This window comes from Engraulis encrasicolus, chromosome 9 (genome assembly GCF_034702125.1).
Source record: "Engraulis encrasicolus isolate BLACKSEA-1 chromosome 9, IST_EnEncr_1.0, whole genome shotgun sequence".
Lineage (NCBI taxonomy): Eukaryota > Metazoa > Chordata > Actinopteri > Clupeiformes > Engraulidae > Engraulis > Engraulis encrasicolus.
Genome location: NC_085865.1, coordinates 55,467,150 through 55,484,649, shown reverse-complemented (window position 1 = coordinate 55,484,649; position 17,500 = coordinate 55,467,150). Strand labels below are relative to the sequence as shown.

The following is a 17,500-nucleotide window of genomic DNA, read 5'->3' as shown; positions in this document are numbered from 1 at the left end:
CGTGTATGGTGGATCTCCTCAAGTGTGGGTAGTTGGCATCCAATGATTCTCTCTGCTGTTTTAATGATGCGCTGTAACATTTTCTTGTTGTCGTGTGTGCAGCTGGTGTACCAAGATGTAATGCTGTATGTAACTAGACTGCCTGTGCAGTCGCCTTCGACTGCTTAAGGTATATCCCCGAAACGCGACGCTTCCAGTCCCCCATCATTCCTACCACTCCCGTCCACCATTTCGTAAACGTATATGATACATACAGACGTGACATGACGTGCATAGGCTTAAAACCAAACGACTATTGTGAAAATGAAGCAAAAAATGGGGCAAATGGTAATACTGTTTTAATGGTTCAGTGGATATACCACATTAGGTACAGTGTAATAACCAGTGTAACAATATTTAATACAATGTATTTTTTTTACTTACATCATGTGTTTGTGCGTAAGTGGTATTACATGGTATTGCATATTGTTACACTGGTATTACACTATATTACATGGTATTGCATTCTGTTACACTCGTTATTACACTGTACCTGATATTGCATATTGTTACACTGGTATTACACTAGTATTACATGGTATTAAATATTGTTACATTGGTTATTACACTGTACCTAATATGGTAGATTCACTGAAATGGTGAACCATTAAAATAAGGTGTTACCGGGCAAATCAATCCACCCAGTCAGAAGTTATGGGTCAAATGAAAATTCCGCCATTTTGAAAGTGTTGTCTTCCAAACTCGAATCAGTTCATGAACCTACCCTAGAGCATTCACACACAAAATCTGGGACAAATCCATCCACCCGGTCAGTAGTTATGGGCCAAAGAATAATTCGGCCATCTTGAATTCAGCCATCTTGAAAGTGTTGACCTCCAAACTCGAATCAGTTCATGAACCTACCCTAGAGCATTCACACACCAAATCTGGGACAAATCCATCCACCCGGTCAGAAGTTATGGACCAAACAAAAATTCGGCCATCTTGAATTCAGCCATCTTGAAAGTGTTGACCTCCCATCTCGAAGCAGTTCATGAACCTACCCTAGAGCATTCACACACCAAATCTGGGACAAATCCATCCACCCGGTCAGAAGTTATGGACCAAACAAAAATTCGGCCATCTTGAATTCAGCCATCTTGAAAGTGTTGACCTCCAAACTCGAATCAGTTCATGAACCTGCCCTAGAGCATTCACCCAAAAAATCTGGGACAAATCCAAACATCCGTTCAAAAGTTATCGCGTTAACACGAAAGACCTTACGCGGCGGCGGACGCGGCGGACGCGGCGGCGGCGGACGCGGCGGCGGCGCACGCAAAACCATTACATCCCCGACGCTCCGCGTTTCGGGGATATAATTACTGATTCAATTGTGCACCTGTAGAAGTTAGTGAGCAGATCTCGTGGTAGCTGGGCCTTCTTTAGAGTCCGAAGGAAATATAGCCTTTGGGATCCCTTTTTAGCCATTGCAGAGGTGTTGGCGCTCCATGACAAGTCCTCGCTGATGTGCACACCCAGGAATCTGAAGCTCTGTACAACCTCCACTGGCTCCCCTCCGATGTTGATGGGTTGGTGGTAGTGGTTGCCCTGGCCACACCGCCTGAAGTCCAGGATCACCTCCTTTGTTTTCTTGGAGTTAAGGGCCAGGTTGTTGTCTTGGCTCCAGCGTGCCAGCTGCTCCACCTCCTCTCTGTAGGCCGTCTCGTTGTTGTCAGAGATCAGGCCAATCACGGTTGTGTCGTCAGCAAATTTAATGATGGTGTTTGTGCTGTGCTTAGGATCACAGTCATGAGTGAAGAGGGAGTACAAAAAAGGGCTCAACACACATCCCTCCGGCGCGCCTGTATTTAGGGTGATGGGTCTCGAATGATGTTTTCCCATGCGTACAGACTGAGGTCTGTTACTGAGGAAGTCCAGTATCCATCTGCAGACATGGGGACTGAAGCCGAGGTTGTACAGCTTAGTGGCCAGCTTGATAGGGGGAATGGTGTTAAAAGCGGAGCTGTAGTCAATGAACAGCATCCGCACATAGCTGTTTGGTTTCTCCAGGTGTGAGAGGGCAGTGTGAATGGCCAATGAAATGCCATCCTCTGTAGATCTATTCGCCCTGTAGGCAAAAACGTGCGTGTGTGTTTGTGTTTTCACAGCCTTTCTAAAAACCATGACACAAAAGGGACAGACGAGAAGGTAGCAGTTAACGGTTCTTTTTATTTATGTATTTTCTTACCTAAATCCTAAATCAAACCATCCAAACAGAACAGAATAAAAAGAAAGGAAAGGGCCGCCTCAGCTGACAGTCAGCCTGCTGCCATGCGGCCCACCCAGGCGGACACAGAGGGAGCATTCCATTATCCAAACGCCCGTCCTCAACCTGTGCTTGTGGTCTTGCGCTTCGCTGACGAAACACCTCCATGGAGAAAACAATAAGGCTTCCCCACGGTCACCCAAATTTTGTGAGACTGTCCATTTCACATCCCGATTGCCAGTGTTGTGTGTGAACACGTTCAAAAGAACGCGTTCATTGAACACGCTCATTTTTTCGTGAACGTTGAACTGAACGCAACACATTTTTAAATAAAGACTTTGACCTTGACTTTGACTTTGAACTTGAACGTGAATTAGTTCACATTATGTGTCATGAACGGCAGACATCACTATAAATGAACATTGGAATTTAGTTTCCATTGAAAGGTGAGTGACATCTGTTTTCTCTTTTGAAACGCAAGGAGAGAAAGTTCCCCCCTTCTGTACTCTCGTCTCGCAGGTGCCGCTTGTATCATCAGTCAGAATTTTTTGGACATAGTGCGCAATGCATTGCGGGCAACGTAGTGTCCGACTGAGAATAGTTGAATAACACAGGGCTAGTTATTGCTGCTTACGCAAAACGTTACCCGTGATTAATTGCGGCGCAGAAAGAGAGGGAGGGAGGGCGAGAGCGAGAGACAGACTAGTCTGACAAGCGCTGCATTTTTTTAAAAATGGCTCGTAGAAGTGATGGCACGGAGACAGACACAGATTCTCCTTATAAAAATTTAAACCATCTCTGCAGAAAAAACAAGTAAGGACATCCACAACGTCCTTTTTAAAATTTGAAATGACACATTCAGTTAAAACATCCATCCGGTGTGAATGCATGCACGCCCTCGAGGATCATGTGAGGAAAGGGGGAGAAGACCCCTGCCAAGCCCAAACGTAAATAAATGACACTGCCAGCAACCTTCAAGAGGTCCGTAGTGGTCTCGAAGCAGGTAGATAAACTGATTATCGACTACTACATTGTGGAAGATGTACAACCTTTAAACAAAAAAAAACTCTATCACACGTGTGTTATAAGTGTGCATAACATAGCCTACACAGTTTCCTTCAAAATATTTAGGCCTATTTGTGCATTTGACTTTTGTCTTCATTAGGCCTACACTCATTCAAATGTTTTGCTCATGTAAATTAATTCATACACAAACAGATAGGCTATATAATATCATATAAAATGATATATAAATATTTCATACTATATAAATATATTATTTATTTATTTATTCTTTTTTAAAATGCTAGTAGATTTTATTGCACTAGGCAATAAACACTGAGACACCTCTGAAAAGACTGGCCAGTGAAAGACTGTGTGGTCCGATGATCTTCTCTGTGCCTCGGTTTGATTGACGAGACCTTTGTGATGAAGTGTGTAGCGTTTTTGAAGTTGTTTATAGCGGGGAAACATCAGAAAATAATATTTACAAATTGGCCCCGCCGTGATGCATTGGCTGCGTTTTTCGCCAAAAAGCTTAAAATAAGCTAACTCCATAACGGCGCGGCATTGCCCGGAATGGCTCATCATTAGATACATTATGTGGCATGGGAAATCGATGGTGAAACTTTCATTTTACGCCGGAACTATCCTTTAAACTGAAGGTCACTAAGATGGAGGACAGAGTAGGTACTGCAACTAGCTGCCTATTGAAACTATGATGCCTACTACTGTACCAAATGTGATCTTTTCATGAATACTTACTACAGTAAATAATGAACAAGTATTTATCAGTATGACCAAATACAGTAAGGTCCGTGTATCATCCGATCATTCAATTATTCCATTCAATCTGGCAAACGGAAAAGGAAATAACGACTCCATATTTTGTTTTCCCGTTTTTCCATATGGCCAAAAAATGGGGAGTTAAGTTGGTTTTCCTTTTCCCAACTCAAAACAGAACAAGTAATAAACGAGAAAACCAAAACGAAATAACAACTCTATTTTACGATTATTGGTCCCATTTCCCGCGGTGCTTTTCTGTTGCTCGCCCAAGTAGCCTAAGGCACGATAGTGCACAAGTGGCTGCCAAACGCGCTGCTTTACGCATTTCCCCAAGGCCTATAATCAGCCTGCTGATGCTCCTACTCCACAGAACATCTTTCTGTCCTACTGGTAGCCCCTTATGTCGGTGTCTGTGGGTGGTAAAGATAGCCTAACTCCTTTACGCACTGTAGCCTACTGTTCGGTCCAGTAGGCCTATGTCTCTACCCCATAACCTCATTAATATATGTGACTGTCCAATGGGCTAAGGCTCCTTCCACTAGATCATTGTATTATTACAGGTGGAATGAAGTTTTGACCATTGGTTCGTGAGTCGGAAGAAACTTTTCTTCAACTGCTTGGTACCGTCTACTGACAGCCTATTCCTGGGAACTGCTACCAGCGAGGTCTCCTCCACAGTTGAGGCGTATCTGGTAGCAGCAGTTCCCAGGAATAGGCTATCAGCAGTACTTACTGTATCATTGATCAGCAGACGGTACCAAGCAGTGGAAGAAACGTTTGTTCCGACTCACGCACCAACGGTCAAAACTTAATTCCACCTGTAGTATACAATGATCTAGTGGAGCCTTAGCCCATTGGATCGATAACTTTGCCGGCATCAAAGGCAAACTATTTATCTTTTTAAAAGGACCGGTTGAGGAAGGGGGTGCAAAAGCAACAAATGCATTAGGCCTAATATCCTCCCGTGCCGATATATTTTTAAATGACACTCATTTTTAATTGCGGAAAATAGTCCTCTCACAATTGCCGCTTCAAATACAACACTAAAGCTACAAATTTGCACGTGAGAAAGCTGATGCGTCTCTGCGAGGACTGTGCAAGGTCGCGCTTAGTCTAACTAAGAACATATTTAAGAACATAACTAAAACAACATGTCTCCAAGTTGTGCACTTTGGGCACCGTTTCATCCTATGCACTGAAATAGGCGACTGCCAGGATGTTTGCGAGATCGCTGGGAATACATTTTCGGGAGTACATTTCGGGAATACATAGCTCTGTGCATAGCGGACAACAAGCGCATGCACAGGCGCTTTTTGCCAGCCCTTTGTGCATGCTGCACTGAAATGCGCACAAAATTAACAGCTAGGCCTACATCGCACATCGCCTTTACAAAGGCTGACACGGTTTTAACTTAGGCCTATTCTATTAAATCTTATGTGTTTAATGTTCCAAAATCGTTTCAACAGTAGATGTTTCAACACACTTAAAAAAAAGAAAGACACTATCGCCCCCCTCCCCTTCTGTGGCCATGTTGCCAGCGCCCCCCAACGGCTCTCGAACGTCCCCAGGGGGGCGCTGGTACCCACGTTGACAAACGCTAAGTTAGGCTATCTTTACCACCCACAGGCACCGACACAATGGGGCTACCAGTAGGACAGAAAGATGTTCTGTGGAGTAGGAGCATCAGCAGGCTGGCGCCTCGGGGAAATGCGTTAAGCAGCGCGTTTGGCGGCCACTTGTGCACTAGCCTACCGTGTCTTACTTGGGCGAGCAATAGAAAAGCACTAGGGGAAATGGGACCAATAATCGTAAATTAGAGTTGTTATTTCGTTTTGGTTTTCTCGTTTATTACTTGTTCTGTTTTGAGTTGGGAAAAGGAAAAATCAACACAACTCCCCATTTTTTGGCCATATAGAAAAACGGGAAAACAAAATATGGAGTCATTATTTCGTTTTCCGTTTGCCAGATTGAATGGAATAGGTGAATGATCGGATGATACACGGACCCAGTAAGTTTTGCAGCTACAAATGTCTATTTCTGGAAATTCAAAATGGCGGAGAATGAAAAAGATCCCCCTTGTCATGTAGCCTATGTATGAAAAATGCAATTTTCCCAGTCATAATGAATAATTAAAATTTGGTGGTGGTGGTGTGTACTCATGAAAAAGGTAACATTTGTGAATGGGCAGCATGAATTCTGGAAATAAACTACAATATTACACAGTGCACCTTCATAAAACGTTTTTGACATTGACATAATGTTTATGACACATGCATGACAGCATTACGACGCTGTTATCACACTGTTATGTGATACGTACCACCACCTAATTCACAGCAATACTGCCAGCCATTATTTGTTGGTGTGTACCAAGAAACTCTGTGTTCCACATGTTATTTACATTACATTACATTACATTACATTTGGCAGATGCTTTATAACCAAAGCGACTTACAAACAAGGACATAATCAACCAACATCACTAGCAGATGAAGTGCACAGGAAATATACAGAGCAACAAGTGCAGATGCAAAGAAGGGTTAGGTGTTTTTTTTTTTGCAAAGTAGAGTACACACACACACACACACACACACACACACACACACACACACACACACACACACACACACACACACACACACACACACACACCATGTCAAGAGTCTGTTTCAGGATATGGGTTTCATGTCATTTAGTTAGTGCATGTTTTCCCTCTGTGTTTGAAATGTCAGCATTGACACACCTGTTGCTGCATTTTGCACTGATGCGCCCATGCCATTTAGTCAGTGCACATGTGTTCGGCACTGCTGACGTAGTAACATGTGTGGGTTGTACTCAGTGTCTATAAAGGGGCCCTGTGTTGAGGGAGACATCGCTGTGGCGTACGGGGGCATCAGGCCATGCATATGGGCGCATCCTCTCATCTCAGTTGATGCTCTCAGGTTCGTGTGGAGAGATCACCTGTTTCATATGTCATTTACTCGACATACATGGACATGTCCCTCACAGAGAGCCATCGTCTCATCGTGTCATGGCTGGCCATTGTGTCATCTCCTCATCATGTGGTCTACCAAGAGGCCTCACCGTTCCAAATGTCATTTCACTTTCACTTTCATTTTCTGTGGTTGACTGATGCATAGATGTCCCTCCAGGGGGACTGGAATGATGTCTGCTGTCCACACACACACACACACACACACACACACACACACACACACACACACACACACACACACACACACACACACACACACACACACACACACACACACACACACACACACACACACACACATACACACACACACACACACACACACCTTCATGATGCCAGCGGCCCAGAGGCAATTTTAGAATACGTCCATTGGGGACAGAGGCAAAAAGGAAAAGCTACATTGGGGACCACATTGTCATTTCTGTAATTAGAAACGGCATTGTGGTCTTTGTGCCATTCGGCACTGCATTGCCACCATTGAAGCCTTTACTGTTGTCTAAAGGTTTTCTATCTATTCAGTGGGTTTGGGAATGTCTTTGCTGGCATGGCCTCTGCTTGGATTCTTATTGGGTGGTACTGACGTAAGCAAGTCAAGTTTCATTCAAAAATTAGTGCATACTGACCAAAGTGCTGTGCATTGTCTGGCTAAAGCAATACAAAATAAAACAAAAAATTTAAGCGTAATGGTAGCAAAACGTTTTATCAGCATTCCAATGGACAAAGACAACTGGGCGCAGTGTACAGTAGCAAAACATTGTTCAAGTTCAAAGGTAGTTTATTGTCAAAAATCCATGTTAAGGTTAGCACAGAAGCTTGAAACTGCGTTTGACTAGTCTCCAATGTGCAGTTCAACGTAAGATAGGACATTGATAATAGTCTCACACACCACACTACCACACTACCAGACTACCAGACTACCTGACTATGGCCACACTACCAGACTATGGCCACACTACCAGATTACCACACTACCAGACTATGGCCACACTACCAGATTACCACACTACCAGACTATGGCCACACTACCAGATTACCACACTACCAGACTATGGCCACACTATCACACTACCAGACTACCTGACTACCAGATTATGGTCTCACTACCAGACAATGGCCTCACTACCAGATTATGGTCTCACTCGTACTACCAGACTATGGCCTCACTAACAGACTGGCTAAACTGAAGCAGCTATCTGTCAAAGCGATGAGTCACACCAAACATCTCACACACACACACACACACACACACACACATACACACTGTAAAATCCAATAAGTAACCCTTACTTGAAAAAAGCTAGGACACCGATTGCCTTGAAAAAACAGACTAAAGTGGACTGAGAATCTTAAGTTAAATCTAGTAGCAATTACTCAGTGTAGTGTACTGCAAATCAACCTTTGATGTAACTATGAATAGCAAGTTAAGTATACTTCAATTTTCATTCATTAAACCCATGTTGTGAAGTTGTGACAACTAATTAGCCAGTCCCTCTAATGTGAAATATGTTGTAACCTTTACTTTAAGAGTAAGTTGATCTTACTTGGTAAAATGAAGGACACCGGTTGCCTTGAAATGAACAAGTAAATAATACTTTAAGAGTAAGTTGATCTTACTTGGTAAAATGAAGGACACCGGTTGCCTTGAAATGAACAAGTAAATAATACTTGCATGCACAAGTTACTGTAAAAACAGGTTCTATTCTACAAAAAAAGACATTTAAACTTCCATGACAGATAATTTCAATATTTATTTGACATACAAACTCAAAGGCACAACAAAATCGCACACCACCTCAACCCCATGTTCAGCAGTAAAGTTATTTAGCACTAGCCAAATCAAAAGGTTTGGAACAAATAATATTAAAACATAAAATATATTTGGGTTCACAGTGTAGCAGGAAAGAATAAGTTAAAGGATCAGGCCACACTTTTTTGATCTTCACATATTTGCAGTATTTTCAAGCATCATTCATGAATGTGCATATCAATTTTGTCTGTGTTTGCATTGCCTCGTTTAACAGTATGGCCAAATAATGCATAGCAATGCAAGTCTATGGTACAAATAAAACGAATCGAAAGTACTTATTACCCACTTTAAAATGAATATAGAATTCACCACAGTGTAAAATTGCAATTTAATTCTGCCCTCTGATCACTTGTGGCTTGATGCTTAAGTTACCAGTAATTTCCAGTGATTATGCCAAGATATGCTAACTATTCTGATCCAATAAATCTAAGTACTGAAAACACTGAGAAGAAAATGATATGCACATTCATGAATAATGCTAGGAAATACTGCAAATATGTGAAAATCAAAAAGGGGTCATCTGTTCCTTTAAAAACAAACAAAAAATTCTGACAGTGAGTGCCGTCTACAAACTGCTGACAGTGGGTGCTGTCTATACGGTCTTCCAAGACAATTCTTTACTGTACATTGCACAAATCAGAACTATACAAGTACATCTGAACATCAATCATGATCAGTGTTTCAATAATGTCTCTTCCAAGTGTAATAAACACACACAGGATGATTGGAGCCATGACAAACATTCAAACTGAACAGTTATGCTCTAAATGTTGAACTCAACCCTCCACATGTTTAACTCAACAGCAAGTTCTTGAGACTTTGCAACTTCGGAGTTAGCTTGTTTTGCCCCAATCTAAACATCACACGCTGCACAAAGTTGAATGTGTTGGTCATCCCCTTTGGATAGTCAAGGTTAAGGGCGTATGACAAACCAAATAGCAGGCAAAAGGCCTCAGGCAATGTTTTCAGGTCATCCATCACAATACTTCCCTCAATGACAATTCCAGTTGACACTGGCTCCAGGTAGAGGATATTGGGTCCGGGTGGTGTGCCGTCGTCTTCGATGACAGTCAAAGTACCAAAGGAGACGTTGGCCCACACATCGTCACCATCAGAATCCTGTAAAACAAATAGCAGCACAATGAGAACAGGTAAATACAGAGTGGACCAATAAAGGATACCTCCTAAATGCTTACACTTTGGAATGAAGAATACATTCCATGCATTACTTTCAAACAGTCAGCAGTTTCAGCAGATCCATTATTTCATTTGTTAATCACAATGTAATTACACATTTCAGTAGGTTTACTCATTGTTTAGAACGACATGGTCTTTTTTGGGGATGTAAATAACAAAGTTATAATACATAAACAAACACGAAATACCGTACACTGCTGAAAAAAATAAGGGGAACACCAAAACAGTGCAATGTCACTACAAGTAAATAATTCTGCGTTATCAGCCTGTCTAGTTAAGAAGTCACTTCGCAAGTGATTTCCACTGACCATTTCTCATTTTTTCATCTTTTCTCTTGTTTTTTGGTCACACATACATTTTGTCAGTGTCCCACCCCTGGGGGCACCATGAGGCATTGACCATCTATCAAGTAGTGTTGATTATGCATATGGTCACCTAACACAGAACAATAACTAACTACACCTTAACAGACAATTACCCACTACACCCCTAGGGTGGCTGCTTTGTACCGCCTTGGACATTTTTCCATACAGAGGGACTCTTAACACAGGACTTTTACTGCAATGTGTCTGTGCGTGTGAGCGTGCGTGTATGCGCGCGAGAATGTGTGTGTGTTCATGCGCAACACACTACCCTAACCTTGTGTTTGTGTGTAAGTGTAGGTTATACAGTATGTTTACTGCAATGTACACCTTAATTTCCTTCAGGATTAATAACATTTCTCTACTCTAGTCTAAGACAGAACATCAATGCGTGCTGTGGAAAAAACGGTTTGCCTTTTCCCCCAGCATAGTGCCCAGGTCATAAGGGAGATGCCAGGAGACATGGCAGCATACCCAGGGATATGGATGAGGCACGTCTCATGGCATCTCCTCCATGCTCTTGACACTGTGTCACTTTGAAATTGTATTTGACCTGTCTCCAATGTGCAGTTAAACTAAACATGCATATATTACACTGACAAACTTCTGTGCCAACTCTGTGACATAGATTTTTGACAATACATTACACTTGACTTGATTGTGCTGGGGGACACAGCAAACCTTTTTTGCCACAGCACATTTGTGCCATTTTGGATGAGCAGCAATACCTGAGCAACTTCATAGGGTGATCAAACCTCTAGGGGTGGGAAACTGTCACTTGCATAGCAACTATTTTTGGTGCATGTCTTTGTTATTACCTCTACACTCTACTGTTGAACAAATGTAGCAAGAAATGAGTAATCAAAATGTATTCCCAATCAATGTTTGTTCCTCCTAACCGGACAGGCTGATATCACAGAATGTTCGACTTGGAGTTGCATTGCATTTTTTGGTGTTCCCTTTATTTTTCAAGCAGTATCTTCAGCTAATTGTTCTACATTCATAACTTACCAAGCAGGTGTTGTAAAAGTCTGTGGGGTTATCACCAAGAAGAATTGGGAGACCGTGGAGTATTAGTGTGCGTAGAGCCACCACATCTTGTTTCTAGAAGTGAACAACACCACATACATTGCATTATTGACGTAATGGTAGGAATCACTTTTACAGAGACAAAGAAGCTCCCGCACACTGTTTTACTTGCAACATTTCAGTCTGTGACCTTTCTCAAGGGTTGAATTGCTTGAGAAAGGTCACAGACCGATAAGTCGCAAGTAAAAACTCTGCAAATGTGAACAGTGTGCGGGAGCTTCTTTGTCTCTACGTTGGTGCCCCGGTGGATCCATTCCTACACACCTGGCAAAAGGAGGTGTGCAAGAATACTAAAAATAGGAATCACATTTACAGCATTACAGCAACATGTAATGTAGTATATGTTCATATTGTCTTGTCTATGACTTAGAGTAGGAGTCATTTCATCTGACAGATACTATGGGACCATTGAGAGTAAATAGAATGGAGGCCAAAATTCTATTTCATTGTTGAAGCCAAGTTGGAGCCAAGGTTGGACCCAAAAAGACCAAAAAATGGCCAAATCCCATTCATTCCTATGAGAGACATAAAACCCTGTATCTCCCTTAAATGCCACTCCAGGGGGATCATTTTTCGCTCAACTAGTAGGTCCCCTTGCTCTCCAACTTACCAGGGTGGTGATTTTTTGTGGTGATGTTTTGCTTTAGAGAGATATTAAAAGTTAAATTTACCAATGAGCATCAGAACACGGTTTGATTGACCGTTAGAAGTCTTGTTGTTGTCCAATCAGCACCTGCGTTTGGCGTTGCTAAGGTGGAATGTAAGTTGGAATGTTCCCAAATCTGGCTTCAAAGCGTTGAATGGCAAATAGCGTTGATTTGGCGTCCATTCTATTTACTGTCAATGATTGGGACCCAACCAGCATGGATTTTAATGCAAGGTAGGAAAACCCCAAAAACTGCAAATCTCACACCAATATTAAGGATGCCATGACTTATATAGGTTGTCTGTTTAGAGCATGTTCACCGTACTTACCTTTAGATCCACTTGTCCCACGAGTTCTTGGAGCCTCTCTCCAACAACTCCATGCTTAGATTTGAAGATTTCGACAAAACGGGCAGAGTGACGATCCAGGACGTCAAAAAAGTCGTTTAAGTTGGTGGCAGCAACTCTGTTGAACTCAGAGACAACCTGTGAAATACAGAAATACAATCAAAAAACAAAATATACCACATATTAGGAAAGGTAACAGTAACAGATTCAGGCAAACTTCAGGTAAGTATCTTTTGAACTCACTTTTAGTTAACTTCCTTTCTAGCCTGGTCTGAATACACATTTCTACTCATTTAATTCCTGTGAAGGGTTTTTACCAGTTCAGTATTCAATTTACTTTTGTGACATTTACCTGTCTCTCTGTGAAGAGAGCGGGCCAACGTTCCTTCAATGTTGCAACTGGTGTTTCAGCCTCCACTATCTCCCGTCTCCTGGCAGAGAATGTCCGATCCATCCTTGTTGCAACTAAGGTTGCATTTGGAGTCTTCTTTTTCATTTCTTCGGCAAGTACTAGTCTCACCGCCTCAAGGCTTTCTGCATCCTCCCGCTCTGGAAGTTCAGGTAAGAAATTAACCTCACACCTTCTTGGCCTCTTCAACCCTCTTGAAACTGGACTGGGGCCTGGGCTTCCTTTGCCACTGTTAATGGCCACTTCAGCACATCCTGCTTTGCGTAACTTGGTCCGAAAATTGCCCATTTTGAAATACAGGCTGTTTTTCCAGCCAGAGCAGCCATCAGGACATCCTGGTTCAGTCAGGCAGGGATGTTTGGCTATCAGGGCCCGAGCAACTGAGCGAAGGCGGTCTTCAGCAGGATATGTGTCAAATTTGTAGATTTCTTCAGCCAGGACTTGGAGAATGTTGCGTTTCATGTCCCAAGGACATCTGAATGTTGTATTGTCCTTCAAGTAAAGCAGATTAGCCTGCCTCAGCCTAAACTCCACATCAACTGAAAAAACTGGAATACTGAAAAACTCTGGCCAGCCTTGTGTTCTGGATGATGATGATGATGGTGATGTAATCACTGTGTCAGCGGAACTGATGGAAGCATCTGATGGGCTGCGTGTAAGCTCTGGAGCCCATGAAGTTTGCGTCTGAACCACTTTAACAGTTGCAGGAGCTGGCAGGTCATCCATATTGTCAAGGTTGCAAAAGGCATTACCAAAGTCTGGATCCTCGTACATCAGGTTGAAGTCATCCTTCAAATTGCAGTGTTCTTCAATGATTGCTTTAAGTCTCTCTACAGTTTGAGGCTTCCCATCCAATGTGAGTTTTTTGGCGTTTTCATCGTTGACGATCACTCTGATCTTGAATCGTTCCATGGCCTTCAGGGGAGGAGAAGTAAATAATTTTAATGCACATTCTTTACAAACTGTGTCTCAATTTACTGGTTGTAATGTATACAAAGCCATGTTTTTGTTCACTGCATTATGTCACCCAGAAAAACAATGATGAACTATTTACACAAAGTATAACACTAAGGCAACACTCCACTTTCATCGAACAACAACAACTGAGGGCCATGCACTCAAATGCCTCAAAAGCCAAATGTTTACACTGCACCACCATTTTTTACTTAAAGCATAACGTTTCAGAACCACATTTGCTTTTCCTTTGACTTTGTATGGAGATAAGGGGAAAACCTCATTCAACTCAGAGAAATGAGTCACAGTGAGGTCCCCTGCTCCACTACTACAGGCACAAAGATGCTCAGTGTACCAAGATGTCAGCAGCTTGCAGACAAACACAATATCAGTATTGATAACAACGATGTGTGTGATTTGTCTGAATTCCGGAAGGCCAGCAACTTTTCCTACTGAGATAATCATATCTGCACTGTATTGAACCCCATGAACACATGCTGATGATGCAACCAACACCGTATTTTGATTGCCATTTCGCAGCTGTAGCAAACTTTGGACATTGTCAGGGAAAGATTTCAACAGGACAGACTGGACCTTGTCAATTTGCACAGCAGGCTTGAAAAACACAGAGGAATTTAAATAAAGAACCATTGTTTTTTATGTTCAACAGCCAAGGTTAGAGCCACATTCTTGAAATTCTAAGTGTCATGAATTGACCTGATTGAAAAATTTGTGTTGACCCTCATAGCGCATGGTCCATACATCTATGAGGGGGCCAAAGACCTTCACCATCTGAGGATAATGTTCGATAAAATGATGTTTTGGACGCAGTTTGTAATTTGGAAATGTTTTCTGCAGCAACTCCCTATGCTCACAAATTTTGCAATAAAGAACGTGGATCAATTCGTCAGTGAAGTGGGATGACATTACGATTTCCACTACACCTTTAAAAAATGAGGGTCTCCCATGCTTCATCTCCCTCAGGGATGCTGTGAGCCACCATCAAACATAGTAGCCTGAGGATAGAGCAGTTTTCGTGGCCATGACCACCAATCAATCCCTTTGACATGAAATTCTTTGAAACTTTTTGAGGTTGGTCAACTTTGCCAGAGAATGTGAATGGACACTTTTGAATGGCCTCATTTACTATGTCAAGGGAAACGTACTTCCTAGCTATACATTTTCAAGGCATAATCCTAGTTCTACTGGCACAACACCTTCCAAAAAATTGTGCAAAATATCAGGTGGAAAAGAATCCACCACATGAAAGTATGTCAACTTATCACTCAAAGGGCATCCCCTTTTCACATCATAATGTTTTGCCATTGTATGGTCATGGATCACTTCTTGGACATGTCTGTCATGACTCTCTCTTGTCTTGAGCTGGTATAGACCTGATCCAACCTCCTTATTCTGAACATCATTTTGATGACACAAAAAGAAACGACAAAATGATCTGCGGAGAAACTCTCCTGGAAACCTGCCAAAGAGTGAGCACTAAGTTGTCGGGTAATATGTGCAAAACAGTGCCTTTCACACTTGCTGCCAACTGCTCAACATAAACACCATGTTCTTCAAGAGTCACAAGATCCTTAATGAGAGGATGAAGTATTTCCTGGTAGCCATGTGTTTGGATTGCGCTATGCTTACACAACAGACCAAGCTGAATAGTATGGAGTGCAGACCTGTATTTGGCGTCAAGATTAGCTATTGTCCAGTAAACAGCACACAGCTTGTGCTTTTTCTTTGCCGTTCCAAGAGGGCAAGCGACCTCATACTCATCTATATACAACCCCAGAGCAATCCTAAATTCATCCACATTCAGAATAGGGTTACCTTTGAAACAAGTGCCATCTCTGAATGAGTGGTAGCCTTCAGGTGAGGTCTCTGGATGCAGTACCTTCTCCAAGATGTCGTTATGGCTCAGCAAAGCTTGAAGCATCTGTAGTATGGGAACATAGACAACAGAATTACCACTTTTATCCAGAGGATATTCGACTGGCATAATAATTGGAAATTGCTGTGCTATGTAAGATGCTCTCTTGCTAGCTGTTGATAGAGATCCATCTTTATCTGTATGTTTCAACAGCACATTGTTTTGCAGAACAGCGTTCAATATTTCAGTGACAACGTGATTAACATCCACATTAACACAATACTGCTTTACAATGTCTTGGATTGCAGTCTGTAAGACTGGCTGTGACAGTAAATGAATCTGATTAAGAGACTGAATTAATTCTTGGACAGCATACTCCGGAATATGTAGGACAGTTTGCATTTTCAAAAAAAGCAAAGCAAGGTTACGCTGTAACTGATTTTCAAGATCATGTATGTTATCTGCTGAGCCCACATCCTCGCATAGTTCGTCATCTTGTTCAGGTGTACATTCTCCATTTTCAGACTGTTGATCTCCATCTTGTGATGCAACTGTTCTGACTTCAGGTTTGAATGGAGCAGCACACCCACTATGCACTCTGCTTTTATGTGCATTAAATGTTGAATACACAGGGGTTTCAAAGTCACAGCCTTCATATGGGCATGGGACATTTTGCCTCAACTTTAAATGACGGCGCACATGCATGAAGAACTCTGCTTCAGTGCAAAGCTCGCTGTATTCACATAGCTGACAATGAAAAAAGGCAACCGCTGCATTCGTTTGACTAACGTCTGTCTGTGTGTGCAGCTTGGCCAAGTGCACTTTGAGAGCATTAAATGACTTAAACATGCATAAACAATCCATGTGAAGACACGGGATTGGTTGTTGACGAGTAAGCCCGCCATGTCTAAGACGATAGTGTCGTAATAACTGTCCTCTTTTTTCTGTTCCAAAAGTGCAACGCTTACATTGCCATTTCATTGCCACCTCGAAATACTATTCAAATATTATAGGCAACCAACATGGGTTCGATAAAGTTACACATAAACTATCAAAAGCACATCAACACATTGAGGAAAAGTCAGTTATCTCGGCAACACGCGGGCTGACATGTCCTGGCAAGTGCCATCAATTCAAAATACTGACTTTTTTGTTATCTGTCCTAGCACCTTATAAAGTCCACAAAAACGAAAAATTGTGGTGGTTATTTGTAACATTCTAAATTCACAGTGGTTTTTGAGAGAAAACAACTAAAAAAAAATACCAGTTTATGACAATCACACAGCAGGATTCCAACGATGTTTGCTCTGTTCTCCACATGTCTCTGGTCTGCAATGATTCCTCCTGCTCGTTCCTCTTCTTCCTTTATCTTGACCAATCCATGAGGAAATTGCACGTTATGGCGCCCCCTTGTGGGAACAATACTCTTGGAGTTACTCGTCTCATTCAAGTTCAGCTTAATCCAGATGAGAAGTAATTTGTTTTTTCTCCTCTCTGAGTAACTGTTACTGTAACCAAACCATTAAAATGGTCATATTTATGACTGTGAGTAAAGTAAACCAACCAAATGCAAGTAAACCCTATTGTTGGATTTTACAGTGTAGGTACACACACACACACACACACACACACACACACACACACACACACACACACACACACACACACACACACACACACACACACACACACACACACACACACACACACAGAGAGAATCTATTCGGCTTGTGTTGATAATAATAAACTCCTGGACTATTTCCAAACTTCCAAATGCTTCGTTTTGTG

At 42.1% G+C, this 17,500-nt stretch overlaps 1 protein-coding gene across 1 annotated transcript in view; it reads right to left on the bottom strand.

The window, feature by feature from the left end:
• LOC134456041 (vasoactive intestinal polypeptide receptor-like) overlaps positions 1-17,500 on the bottom strand; it is a 169,783-nt gene that overhangs the window by 114,838 nt on the left and 37,445 nt on the right. The gene's annotated exons all lie outside the window — the stretch shown is intronic.